At 38.0% G+C, this 14,944-nt stretch overlaps 1 protein-coding gene across 4 annotated transcripts in view; it reads left to right on the forward strand.

The window, feature by feature from the left end:
• Positions 1-14,944, forward strand: part of LOC125166161 (regulating synaptic membrane exocytosis protein 1) — a 286,570-nt gene that overhangs the window by 238,668 nt on the left and 32,958 nt on the right. The window contains exon 1 of one of the 4 annotated variants that reach the window (XM_047859906.1): positions 7,733-7,871. The exons of the other annotated variants lie outside the window; for them this stretch is intronic. The gene's annotated coding sequence lies outside the window, so the exon portion shown is untranslated. Of the gene's footprint in view, positions 1-7,732; positions 7,872-14,944 lie in introns of those variants that run through there. 4 annotated transcript variants of the gene reach the window in all.

Raw genomic sequence — 14,944 nt, forward strand, 5'->3', positions numbered from 1 at the left:
ATTTATTTGGGTCCTTTCCTTTTTCTTTTTGATCAAACTGGCTAGTGGTTTATCAATTTTGTTAATTCTTTCAAAGAACCAGCTTCTGGTTTCATTGATCTGTTCAACAGTTTTTTTGGTTTTGATGGCATTGATTTCTGCTCTAATCTTTATTATTTCCTGTCTTTTGCTGGTTTGAGGTTGTATTTCCTGTTCTTTTTCCAGCTCTTTAAGGTGTAAGGTTAGGTTTTGTATCTGAGACCTTTCTTCCTTCTTTAGGAAGGCCTGGATTGCTTTATACTTATGACTGCGTTTGGTTGCGTCCCAGAGGTTTTGGGTTGTGGTGTTATCATTTTCATTGGCTTCCATGTACTTTTAATTTCCTCTTTAACTTCTTGGTTAATCCATTCACTCTTTAGTAGGATTTTATTTAGTCTCCAAATATTTGTTACCTTTCCAAATTTTTTCTTGTGGTTGATTTCGAGTTTCATAGTGTGGTAGTCTGAAAATATGCACGGTATGATTTCAATCTTTTTGTACCTGTTGAGGGCTGATTTGCATCCCAGTATGTGATCTATTCTGGAGAACATTCCATGTGCACTGGAGAAGAATGTATATTCTGCTGCTTTGGGATGAAATGTTCTGAATATATCTGTTAAGTCCATAGGGTCTAGTGTGTCATTCACAGCCATTGTTTTTATGTTGATTTTCTGTTTAGATTATGTGTTCAGTGCTGTAAGTGGGGTGTTGAAGCCCCCTACTACTATGGTATTATTATCAGTGAGATTCTTTATGTTTGTGATTAATTGATTTGTATATTTGGGTGCTTTCATATGTGGCGTGTTTACAATTGTTAGGTCTTCTTGGTGGATAGACCCCTTCATTATGATACAATACCCTTCTTCATCTCTTGATATAGTCTTTATTTTAAAATGTAGATTGTCTGATGTAAGTATGTGTACTCCAGCTTTCTTTTTTCGACCATTAGCATGATAGATGGTTCTCCATCCCCTTACTTTCAATCTCAAGGTGTCTTAGGTCTAAAGTGGGTCTCTTATAAACAGCATATAGATGTATCTTATTTTCTTATCCATTCTGTTACTCTGTGTCTTTTGATTGGAGCATTTAGTCTATTGACGTTTAGAGTGAGTACTAAAAGATAAGAATTTATTGCCATTATGTTTCTTGTAGAGTTGAAGTTTCTGGTGGTGTTTTCTGCTCCTTTCTAGTCTTTGTCGCTTTTGGTATGTATGTATGAATGAATGTATGTATATATTTATTTATTTTAATCTCTTTTCCCCTCAGAGAGTCCCCCTTAAAATTTCTTGCAAGGCTGGTTTAGTGGTCACAAACTCCTTTAATTTTTTTTTTTTTTTTTGTCTGGGAAACTTTTAATCTCTCCTATTTTGAATGACAGCCTTGCTGGATAGAGAATATTCAGTTGCATATTTTTCTGGTTAAGCACATTGAATATATCCTGCCACTCCTTTCTGCCTGCCAAGTTTCTGTGAATAGGTCTGCTGCAAACCTAATCTGTCTTCCCTTATAGGTTAAGGACTTTTTTTCCCTGGCTGCTTTCATGATCAGTTCCAGCTAGTATTCTTATTATTGCGATTCTAAATTCTTGTTCAGACATCTTGCTCATATCTGTGTTGGTTTCCCTGGCTGTTGTTTCTTCCTGCTCTTTCTTTTGGGGTGAATTCCTTTGTTTCATCATTTTGAAGGGAGAAAAGGAATTAAAGTTGAAAAATATTAAAATTAAAATAATATTAAAATTTAAATATTAAAAAAACCACACAGACAAAAAAAATCAAAGAAATGATGCTAGATCCTTGGTGTGTTTTGGTCTGGGTGTTGAAAGGAGCTTGATAGATTACAGAAAAAAAGGGGAAAGAAAAAAAAAAGGAAATGACTTGAAAATTGGAAAAAATAAAAACACTGCAGTAGAATAAAATGAAATAATGGAATTAAAATAAAATTTGCAAAAATTACAGAAAGGTAAAAAATATTAGTAGAAAAAAGTGAAAGAAATATTTTTAATAAAAATTGAAAATAAAAATAAATTTTTCTCTTTCTGTATTCAAGAAAAAGAAATGAAAAAGTGAAAAAAAATTGAATAGATGGACAGGTGAACAGACTGAAATACGATTGAAATTACTTCGTTTTCCCCTAGGAGTCAAACTAGGAAGTGCTTTATAGTCCATAAACTAAGCAGGTGTTAATTGTTCCTGAAGAGCGAGGTTAGCCCAGTTGAACTGGGCTTAGTGTAATGTCTCCCTTCTTCACTAGATGGCGCTGCTTGGCTTACTGGGGTCGATTGTTACGGCACTTGTAGGTGTGTATGCACATGCGCCCAGCGGTGAAAATGGCATCACCCAGCTACCCAGTGTCTATATCGGAACTCTCTTCTCCCCAGTCAGCAATCATGCACCTGTCCTTTGTCTTCGGCTTCTGTACACAACCTGCTTTTACACTGCCTGTAACCAAGGCCCAGGCAGCACCTCCCTCCTAAGTTTTATCTCAGATGCGGCTGTTTTTCCTGAACCCTTACTTCTGAAGGATTGTGGCTTTGACCTGTTCTGCCCCTGTGTGGGAGTGTCTCACCGAGCAATGGCTGGGTGCCAGCCACACCCAGGAACATTCGCCGGATTGTGCTGCTGCCGATGCTCAGAGACTGCGGCTGGGTGCCAGTCCACCCCAGAAAAAGTTCACGCGATCGTGTAGCAGCAGCATTTCAGGGGTTATGGCAAATCACATCATGCATCTGGTACCAGGCTTCACTCACAGCGACCTTGTTCCAGCACCAGCGAATGTGGCTGTTTTCCCAGATCCACTGCGGCCTTCGCCTTTCGGGGAGTCACACAGCTTCTAGCAAGTGTCCTCCCAGCAGGGGAACCGCCTCTCCCCATGTGGCCCAAAGATCCCAGCCTTCACTCTGCTCCTGGGAATTCCGCCTTCCCACCAGAGCACTACCAGGTATGGAGCTGCTGAGTTTCAGACTCTGCACTCCCCCTGTTTATTGAGTGTTAATGGAATTTAACCCTCTCCTTTCTCCTTTCTCCCTTTTTAGTTTAGTCCCTGCAGCTGTTTCCTCTTTTACACTTTCTCTCCAGCTGCTTTTAGGGGGGTGCTTTTCCCGTATTTCACCACCGGTGCCCCCCTCCCGTCTTTTCTCCACACACGAAAACAGCTCCCTGATCTCCCTGGCTTCTCGCTCCCCAAGTTCACCTCTCCACGCCATGTATCTGCTGAGTTCTGTGGTTCAGGTTGTGCAGATTGTTGATCCTCAGATCAGTTTTCTAGGTGTGCAGGATGGTTTAGTGTTGGTCTGGCTGTAGTTCATGGATGCGAGACACAAGAAAAACTTCCATGCTCCTCTGCCATCTTGGCTCCTCCCCCTGATAAGCAGATTTAAAGTTTTACCTGTTTGTTTTGGAGCACGGGGCTGGGAAGAGGAAAAAAAATGCAAGATTAGATGTAAGGAAATGAGAGGATAAAGAGAAGTATTTGGAGTTGAAATATAAAGACGAGTTATTAACTATCTTCTCTTCAAAAGGATTCTGGTATGTAAGCCTTTTCATTGACAATGACTCCTTTTTTAAAAATGTTATTCATTAAGCACTATATAAGACATACAAGAAATGTAGAAAGCATACCTGATTGGTTGCTTTTATGCTGACAGACACATTCATACTGTTTCTTTGACCAGGTGTTTGCATTTTACTTCTAAGTGTATAATGAACAGTTTCCTACATATAAGCATTTCAGGCATCAACTAACTGGTTAAGGGGATAATTGAGGAGTTAGAAAGAGTTCCTTCTCAAATATTACCAGGCCTTCTTTACCTGGTTTGAAAGGTTGTCTGATGTAGTACTTGTTCATGGTGGGGAAGAGAGGACTCCTCATACAGCTTCCCATTCTTGTGGATTTAACCTTCTTCTAAGACTTGCCAATCATGGATTCCAACCAGGTGCATTCCTCACTAGTTTCCAAGGAACATATCTTGTCTTCAGTACAGTCTTCTGGCATTGCCTTCTCTATTCTAGGTGTTTCTTTCTCCCTTTTCAAGTCTGGCCATTGACCAAATCCCCTCCCTGCTTGTATTAATATAAACCAGTTTTGGATCCCATATTTTTCTGCCCTAAGATAGCCAGTAGCATAGTTTATGTTTTCTGTATGGTGTTGCATGTATTTAACTAACTTTGCCACATTCTAGTGTCCCATCTGATATAGTTTCTACCTCTGCTTAACACATGATGACAAAGAAACATATCATTGGGATATGTTTCTCTGTTGATGGAGGTATAATATACCTTTAAAAATAGTCAAGATGTTGGGGCACCTGGGTGGCTCAGTCAATTAAGCATCCTACTCTTGATTTCGGCTCAGGTTATGATCTTACAGTTCATGAGATCAAGCCCTGTGTCAGGCTCTGCATTGATAGCACAGAGTGTGCTTGGGATTCTCTCTCTTCCTCTCTCTCTTCTGCTCCCCCACTCATGCTCTCTTTCTGTCTCAAAATAAATAAATAAGTAAGTAATTAAAAAATAGTCAAGATGCATAGCCATATATCATTCCAATATTTGTAAAATACTAATCAGTTGCCTAAGTAAGAAAAATTTCCCATATCTCCCAAACATTAAATATTTGCTATAGCTGTCCAGCCTTGTAAAATGAAATCTGCTTCTCTTTGGCAACTGTATTAGTTGGGGTCCCCTAAAAACAAACCCTGAGACAAATGTTGGGTGTATTTTATTTGAGAGGTGACCCTAGAGAAAGAGCAGTATGGGTTACTGGGAACTGAAATAGGAAAGCAAGTCAATATAAGGTGTGTTATGTAGTAGATTAGTGCTCTGGCCAACTGGAGCTTGATCCTATTGGCATTCTGTGGGAGACAGTGTAAAGGTGTCTTCCCTGAGAGTAAAGACACTAGCATTTATTCAGCAACGTTCATTTGTCACTGGATGAGGACTGTTTCCAGGATCGTTAACTTCCTGACCCTTCAGGCCTCCTTTCCACATGGGCCCAGCTGACTACAATTGGAAGGAGCCCTGAGCAGAGAGTTGCAGGTGCCTGCAGAGACGCCATCCTCACAGACAGGAGCGGCAAGTGCCAGGCGGGTGTGGGCAGGGCACCAACAGCATCCATTACTATAGCCTTCTACCCTCAATCTCCATTTGTACTTTTACAGATTAGGCTTTAGACAAAAGTACCCAGCCAGCAGGTATAGTTAAGTATGTGCAACATGTACCAAGCCACAAGTTCTGGGAGGTTATCTCCACTTTTTCTAAATGGCCCAAATGTGCAGTGTTTGCTTGTGGAGGCCCCTCTTTTTCCTTCTCTCCCTGTGCCTTCTATCCTCCACTAGGGCTGGGCTTTATGGCAGAACTTCTCTCTTGATATTTCATCTTTGTCCAGGGCATTCCACACAGACATGGCTGCCCACCTCTGTCAGCACCCTCCACATCACTCTGTGATGCACAGTAAATTTCTAGTACTGTTAAGTGTCCATCTGTTTTCAAAACCCCTTTAGTTTTCTATAGATACTTAATTTTTGGCTATCACATGGGATACATCCTGTTGAAGAGATTCTCTGAGTTGCTATATTGTTTAATTCATATTACTTCATATTACTCCTTTGAGGTAATCTGCATTTTATTTGAGGGATAAAGTTCTCATGGTGGGTTTTCATGTGTCATGGTGTACTATCACCTTACCACCCATCTTAAGGACATCCAAAGGAATAAAAATGGCAGCTTGAGACATGCTGGCAATAAGAGACTGACCATGTGCCATTTTATATTTATTTGAAAGTTATGATCTTGTCCCTTTTCAGTTCCTCTGGCCCCAAGTTAACTAGCTTTAGTTGTGCCGACAAAGGTGCCTCCATACCGCACAGATGTTTTCCCAATGCAAGAAACCCAGATAAATACTTCAAGTTCTAAAAGAGAGATACATTGTTTACCAGGTAGCACTAGGCAAGAACTTTTGAGTTACATCTACTTCCATTCCTTGCCTGTTCAATTTGGTAACAATCTAATTGGAATTGCAGAATATCACCTTGTAACTGTTTTTTTTTTTAATGTTTTTATTTATTTTTGAGACAGAGACAGAGCATGAGCAGGGGAGGGGCAGAGAGATAGGGAGACACAGAATCTGAAGCAGGCTCCAGGCTCTGAGCTGTCAGCACAGAGCCCGATGTAGGGCTCGAACTCACAGACTGTGAGATCATGACCTGAGCCGAAGTCAGATGCTCAACCGATTGAGCCACCCAGGTGCCCCACCTTGTAACTGTTTTGAGGCAGCTTTAGTTTACTTGTATTGCTCGACTCCTTAAATATATGCTGACTATATAAGTCATCATCCAAAATGGAATATCTTTGAGGGTAAAAGGGAACACTAGTAATAATACGCTAGAACAACAGGCATAAAGCATGATTGCCCTGAGGCACAGGAAGTGTGATTACCGTACCTCCTTTTACCTCTTCATGCTCTTGAGACAGTACTGGAGGGAAGAAAAGGAAAAAGCAGAACACTGAATTCTGATTCCTCAGTGCCATTGTGGTGAAGAGGAAACATAGGAAAAACATTGTCATGGTAATATGGTTTTGTTGTTGTTGTTGTTGTTGTTGTTGTTGTTGTTTTTGCTGCCATTTTCCCTTCCTCAACATAGTGTCATGGAAAGAGCTTAAGGAATTATATAGATTTCAGAGGATGTGGACTTTGGAATTTACTTTGGGTGGGGGAAACTTGGGAGGTGGTGATAGTTTTGCCACTTACTAACCGCTTCTTAACTCTTTTTTTTTAATGTTTATTTATTCTTGAGAGAGAGAGGATGAGTGGGGAAGGGGCAGAGAGAGAGGGAGACAGAATCTCAAGTAGGCTCCACACTGATAGCACGGAGCCCGATGTGGGATTTGATCTCATGAACCATGAGATCACAACCTGAGCTGAAATCAAGAATTGGACACTTAACCAACTGAGCCACCAAGGCGCCCTTGCTTCTTAACTCTTGAGCTCCACTTCTCACATTTGTCAAGTAGAGCAACACCAATAGCAGGGACTTAGGATGACGGTTAATGGAAATGTGTATAACGCACTGAGCACAGGGCTTAATATATAAAAAGCACTCAACAAAGCTTAGGCCCTTTTCTTCTTCTGTGCTTTACCATTTCCCTGGCCCTAGTGCTTGTCTTCTTGCAGGAGGGAGGGATGTGAAAGGGTGTGGGGAAAGCCAGCAGAACCCTGTGAGTGCTTAATAAGTGCATCTTCAAAGTGATAATTCTGACACTTTAAGTGTTACATGTGTATTACAAAGGCCAAGTAGGGAGGATGTCAGAAATCAATATGGGCCTTCCTCTTGCCCATGTAAAGCTCTTTAAACAGGCTTACCCTGGAAATTAGCCCTCAGCTTTACTTCTCTGATATCTCTTACATAACCAGAGAACCTACATAGTCTTTAATAAAGCAAGCAATATTTTCATTTCATTTGATTTACATATGTATCCATTATATAGTTTAAGATTTTGTGACTATGTAGCAGTTTTCAAATTGTGACTATTTAGCAGTTTTCGTATTTATGAGATGATCCAAAGCAAATTTACTGTGTGGTTTTTCACTTCATGGTCTTATAATAAGCTATAGAAAAACCAGTCTTGACAGAAGCAATTTAATCATACTGTGTGTATGTGTGAGAAAGAGAGAGGGGAGGAGAGAGAGGCTGAGAGAGAGGGAGACAGAGATTGGGAAAGAGAAAGTAAAGACTTTGCAGAGAGCTCCGATATTTCACCCAGAGAGAGCACAAGTCATTTAAACCAGGTCAAATCTTATTTGGATTTCAGCTTTCCTCTGAGAACTTAATGCTGATTCTTAACTTTTCCAAGATAAACTAGGTAAGTCTGTGTTCCATGTATGATTTTACTGGGTTCTACTAGGAGTTTGCTGTTTAACTTATAACTTTTCATAAAACTAAAACCAAAAGCAGAATTTCTATGTTCATCTGAGCTTTCAATGCTATGTTACTAATTTTCCAACACAGATAGTGTTATACTCGAGATTACTAATAATTGAATGAAAAGAAAAAAATGTGAAAATTGTTACGTGGTGGGTGGATTACTTATAGAAAGATGTTGCGAGGATATTTATAAAATTATAATGCCTAATATGATTAACTCATTGCACTTTAAAGCTGGATTTGAAATTGAGCAGTGCCTCAACTCATTAGTACCAAAACCTACATGTTAATGTTATCACAAAGTTATTGCTTTCTTTGAAACAATTTCATTTATATTTAAAATTGCATCAACTGTGTTCCATATCATATAGGCCTTTTACAGACAGTTCAATGCAAAGACTTTATATGGACTTATTTTAGAAATAAAGAAGTATATTTAATTTGCATTTGGAAATTATAAATCTTATTTTCTATTTAGGCTCCAAAAGTTTTGCTTTTCATTTTGTTATGTGCAGCCAAGGACCAGAGAAATGTAACTTTTTGTGTGTGAATAACTTATGATGAGTTATATCAACTGTGTTGCTTACAATGGGTTGTACTTTTTTTCCCTAAGACTACCTACTTATGGAGATCTTCTCAGCAGTATTTGAGAGAAACCACTTAAAATTCCCAAATGATAAACATGTTTTAATTATCTTTAGATCAGAAGAAAACATACATGTTAAGAATTTAGAGAAATTTCAAAACAAAATAGACTTATGCTCTCAGATAATTTATAGGAAGAAGTATAAACTGGTAATTATTTTTTTTCCTAATTGATTTTCTTACTCATATGCTGATGTCACAACAGTCTGGCTGAAACTAAAAATGTAGTATGGTTATCAGTAGAGTTTGTGCCAAAGCCATTCTGAGATCCCTCTGGAAAAGGACAGTCTATTTGTATATATTCCAAAACAGAGGGGTTCTCCAAAGCCTAAGCATATAAACTGTATGGTAAAATCTTTAACACTTATCAGTAACTCTCTTTCTTCTCTCTAAAAAAAAAACTCTAAATCAAAATCTGATGGAGGACATTTTTGTGTATGAAGGTTTTTATACATTAGCAAAGAAGAGTATTCTATATATTGCTTGTTGTGTTTATTTTTGTTTTATACTCTAAGTAGAACTTGGACTTAATTCCTTATTTTTAGTCTTACTTAACACTTAATATTTAATTTTGGGAACAGGGCTCATCCATGGAAAAAAGGCATAAATTACTTAGGATAGCTGTGATACATTTGTAATTTATATCTTTCCCTCCCCTAATTCCCAGTTTAGTTTAAGTCATTTATCTTAAAAGGAATCTTAACATCTGTTTGGTTTCATGCCATCCTCATGTTTAACCAACTGAGTGAAATGTCCCCTTGCTTCTTATCTATGCTCATTGTTAGTGGACATCAAGAAATTATTTTTCTACCTAAGTAAACAAAAAACAAAAAATAAAAAACTATTTTTTTCTCCCTTACACTTCAAACTTGGTATAAGACCAACAGTACAGAATTAGTCTGGTCTAGAAATTTTTTTTTATCCGACTGACCAAGTAATAGGAACCACTCTGGGTTTATATGAAGATATATACACAGTTAATGCTCTAAGCTTTAGTTACTAAGATTCAGTCAGCAACCCCCTTGATAAACATTTGCTGCGCACTACTCTTTCACAAAGCACTCTGACAAGTGCTGGAGAGAGAGGTATAAAGCATATAAGTAGGGCTGCTTTGAGATGGTCTTAAAGCATTGATAGGAAAAAGACAGAAGGACATACCTAGTAGGTAGGATGATATAAGGAAAACTGTGGAAGCAGAAAATATAAAGTCATGGGGCACCTGGGTGGTTAAGTCTGTTAAGTGTCCGACTTCGGCTCGGGTCATGATCTCACCATTCATTCAACTCACCAAGCCCTGTGTTGGGCTTTCTGCTGTCAGCACAGAGCTGGCTTCGGATCCTCTGTCTCCCTCTCTCTCTGCCCCTCTCCTGTTCTCACAGGTGCATTCTCTCTCTCAAAAATAAACATTAAAAAATTACATATATATATATATATGTATATGTATGTATATATGTATATATAGTTTCCATATATATATATGGAAAGTCATGAAGAGAGAACAGGATGTAACCAGCTTGGTTGGAGCAGAAGGTTGCTATCTGGTAGAAAGGTAAATATGGCAGATTTGGTGGGAATGTAATATAGGAGCACTGTAAATGACATGGAGGCTGTGAGAGAGCCAATAAAATTGGAGCAGAAGACCAACATCTTTATCTGTTGTGCTGGTACAAACCCAAGTGAAATGACAAGAATCTCAATATGGAGAGACCAACTGAAACAAAAAGGAAGGAATAAGTACAGGAGATAAGGAATTAATAGACCATGTTTGATAATGGAAAAATGGCAATATCTTTAACAGAATTGGGAAATTACTAGAGAAGGCCAGTTTGAGTCTGTAAACCTCTACCAGTCCTGGTTCAACCAGAGAAGCAGAATCTGTAAGAAATGTATATTAAGAAGAGATTTATTACAAGGTATTGGGTTATGTGATTACGGGGGCTGACTAGGCATGTCTGAAATCCATAATGCAGGCCCTGAGAAGGGCAGGCTAGAACTCTGAGCTACTGCCTGACGCTGTGGTATACAAATGGAATTTCTTTATCAGGGAAGCCTTATTTCTGCTCTTAAATTCTCCAACTAATTGAATTGGGCCCATCCAGATTATCTGAAATAGTATCCCTTACTTATGGTCAGCTGTTTATGGACTCTAGCACACCTACAAAATACTTTCACAGTGACACCTAAATTTGTTTGGTTGAATAACTGGGGACTGTAGCCTAGACAAGTTGACACATAATAAAACCATCAAAAATCTCCAAAGTGCTATATAAACTCCAAGGTGCTGGTAGGATTTCTTAGGTGAAAATGGTGAAAGATATATAGGAAATTCAGAATTGAAACTCAGGAAAGTTATTGAGATTGGAGATACCAAGATGGGCATTATCCACATAGAAAGGATACCCATGCCAGTCAAGTGGGAGATTCCCAGAGAAGGGTGTAAACTTCTACATCAAAAATGAATTATGGAGATAACCATTTAAAGGGGCAGAAGAAAGAAGAATTAACTAAAAGATAAAATAAAAAGATTAAAGAGGGAAGAAGAGAACCACAGTAGCATATGGCCTTGGCTGTCCCTCTCTTCACTACACTTTCTCATTAGTTTCCTGAAATTTCCAGTAGACTGAGTATTGCTATGGTTTCTCTGCTTTCCTCCTGCATTTTGGGTATCTTGCTGCCAGAGATCCAAATAGAATTTGCATTGAGAAAAGATCAGTAGTTTTTTACTCCTAACTTTTAAAGTAATATTTAAGTAGAACAGATGAGAAACACTACAGATTGCAGGTGTTTCAGACATAAAAAATTAGATACATATTCCAGATAATAAGGAATTAAAGGTAACACTGTTCTGATTACTTAATAGAAAGGTCTTTCAGACATCTTAGCCTCCACAGTCTTGAATGTTCTTTTCCTTCCTCATCTGTCTAGCAATTTTTTAAGTTTATTTATTTTGAGAGAGAGAGAGAGAGAGAGAGAGAACAAGTGGGGGGAGGGGCAGAGAGAGGGAGAGACAGTATCCCAAGCAGGCTTTGCACCAAATAGCACAGAGCCCAAGGCAGGGCTCAAACCCCCGAACTGTGAGATCACGACCTGAGCCGAGATCAAGTCACATGCTTAACAGACTGAGCCACCCAGGCACCCTTGTCTAGAAAATGTTTATTTGACCTTCCAAGTATAGCTCAAGCATCTCCTCCTCTGTAGGAAGATCCTTAACTCATGCCAACAGAGATGTTAACTTCATCTTTTTTGTCCCATCACTCATTTAGGCATATTTTATACTTCTACTCTGCTGAAATAGAATTGCTTATATGTTTTCCTCCCCCACAAGACTGTAACTCCTTTCAGTTTTGAGTTGACAGCATCTATTACAATACCATTTAAGTGCTGGGAAAGGAAGGATAGCTATGTACACACGTATATGAGAAAACAGTATAGAGAAGGCAGACCTTCTCTATATGTTTATAGACAGTTTGTGGAAGGAGTTTACTCGGGTTTACCGAGAAAAATATAAGGGAATAAGATGGAGAAGAAGAGGAGGGGGAGTGTATGGTAAGAATGCAAAGCAGGAGGAGGAATACTATTCTCCTAATACCGAAAAGGAGAGTTTTGATGTAGGTAAAGATTTTGTTGGAACAGGAAGGATGGGAGAAATTTGTCCTCCCAGGAAAATAAAAGACAAATGGATATGAGAGAAAATGTGCCTTCCCCTAAGAAGAGATTTTTATTGATATGAAAAATGACATATTTACACTATATTTGTCAATTTAACTTTGATTTAATGCATTTAAAATGCTTGTAACAAAGCTGCTACTTCTTTTCTGTGTGTGTGTGTGTGTGTGTGTGTGTGTGTGTGTGTGAGAGAGAGACAGAGAGACAGAGAGACAGAGACAGAGATCAGAGGGCCTATTATGGGTAGTTTTTATACAAATTGACATTTCACCTCTATTTTTCCCCCCAGCCATATGCTACCCTGGCACTGATTATAAATGCCAGTAAGTCAAAATATGGTTCCCACATTAATAAGTTGAAATTATTTTGCAAATGGTGGCACCCTTTATGAATATAACTATTACAATATGGGTTGCAAGAACCAGAGAATGACTTTGCATATCTACATTATATTGCAGTGTTCTTGAGAGGAAAATGTAAAAGTTAAAAAGATGCATCTTCAATTCAAATTGCTGGTATATACTTCCATGGTATTTCACTTTACAAAATTAGATGTCATCTCTCATCAGAATTGTTTAATGTACTTCTGTTATGATTATTTCTGCTTATCCCTTCCAAAGTTCCACATTTTAATTTTTTTTCATGTATTTTGGCCTTTAATTTAGAAAATGGTAGATGAAGCTTTGAAATCCATAAATATGCTTTTCCCCCTCAGATTGATTTAGAACTTGACTGCTTATTTTCTTTAAAAAAATATGAACTTATCAAGAAATAAGTGAAATCCACTTATCAAAAACTGAGGGAACCAGTGACATACAGTATTTTTTTTCCTTTTGTACTAAAGGGACAATTTCAAGAAGCATTATTGGAAAGATTTTTACTCTAGTACTTCAGAATTAGATTTGGAAACAAAGCCTTCCTGTCTCTAAGGAGAACAGCAGCACTAAGAGTGATTTCTCTGAACTGTGTCTAATCTGCAGTGATTGGATTCCTATTCATTGCAAGGACACTATAATGGCCGCATCTAGCCTGCACCACCTGTTATATAACAACTTATTGTAGCAGAGAGATACTAAAATCACTAGAGGTTGGATGTGGCATGTTAAAATGTGAACAAATGGAGTGTGACAATGTGTGTTCTTTCTGAAACAAATAGGAATAAAGGATACATTCCACTCACTGCTTCACTGCTTTGATGATGAGACTTTTTTTTTTTTTTTTTTTACAAAATGGGAATTGACATTTCATCTACAGTAAAGACCATACAGAGACACTTTGGAGCATAAAGATTCAACCTCTAATCCTCACTGTGGCATTATGATGTTGTGTGACCGACCACAAGCTAAAGATTTAACTTTACTTCACCTTCAATTATTTAAACAAAGAGTTTGGATGAGATCACTTATTTTTAAAGCTCTAGTGCTAGGTTTCATACATATTCTAAACTGGATGAGTTTAACCCACCTATCGTATACATTTCAGTATTTCATCTCAATATTTATTTTTAAGTATTATTTTAATTCTCATCTGATGTGGACTGAAAATAAATATTGCCAATTTGAAATTGTCTGCTTTAATATTGCATAAACCTCAAAATATATTAAGTATTTAATGTTCTTGCAAATTTACTTCTTCTCTAATGAAAGAATGTCGTTTGTTTTTATATCATGGTGTTATATCATAGTGTTCCTTCTAGAAAAGACGTATGAACTCTACAATCTTGGCCATGTTTGCTCCCACTCGTAAAGGTATAATGTCTTGGTCTGTTTAGGCTGCTGTAACAAAAATACCATAGGCTGGCCAGTTTATAAACAACAGAAATTTATTTCTCACAGTTCTGGAGGCTTGGAAGTCCAAGACCAGGGTACCAGCATGATCAGGTTCTGGTAAAGATCTGCTTCCTGATTCATAAATGGTGCTTTTTTTTTTTTAATTAACTATAAACTCATATGGTGGAAAGGGCAAGTAAACTACCTGGGGTCTCTTGCATAAGGGCACTAATCCTATTCGTGAGGGTTTCACTCTCATGACCTAATCCAAAAGCCCCACTTCCTAAGACCATCACATTGGATATTAGGGTTCATATATGAATTGGGGGATCAGGGAAGACACAAACATTCAGTCTATAGTAGGTAGCTGAACCAGAATCAAACATTTTTTGTGTGGTTAGCACCTAATGCTTCTCTAACTCCTCAAATTATCGGGACTCACTGATTTACAACCATGTTAGGACAATGCCTTGAAAGTAATAGGCAATATCTTGAAAAGTGAGAAGCAGACAGTAATTGACTTTGTTAAGGATGTCAAATTAGTGTCAGCAATGTGCATCATTCCCAGGCCCCGTTTTGTTAAGATAGTCCCTCTATTAATGCTTAGATATCTGGGTAGGCACATATGTCGTATGCCTACAGAATCTTTAAATACTGTGCTTGACATAGTTCAGTTTATTCCTTCTATTCCCTGAAATATACGAAATGCAGTTCTGGAGATTGGTAAATCTTTGTCACTGGATTTCCCCTTCACCAGCATACTTTTATGCTTTCATTGTGTTGTATATTTCAAATTCTTGTTTGCCTGATGTTCTAAATATGGAAGGTAGTGAGGTAAAAATTAAAGACGTAAAGATTTGAATATTCTATCGTACCAGTTTTCACCACCAACATTTTCTATTTCATAAGGGTTTTTCTTTTGCTCTTATGA

This window comes from Prionailurus viverrinus, chromosome B2 (genome assembly GCF_022837055.1).
Source record: "Prionailurus viverrinus isolate Anna chromosome B2, UM_Priviv_1.0, whole genome shotgun sequence".
Taxonomy (NCBI): Eukaryota; Metazoa; Chordata; class Mammalia; order Carnivora; family Felidae; genus Prionailurus; species Prionailurus viverrinus.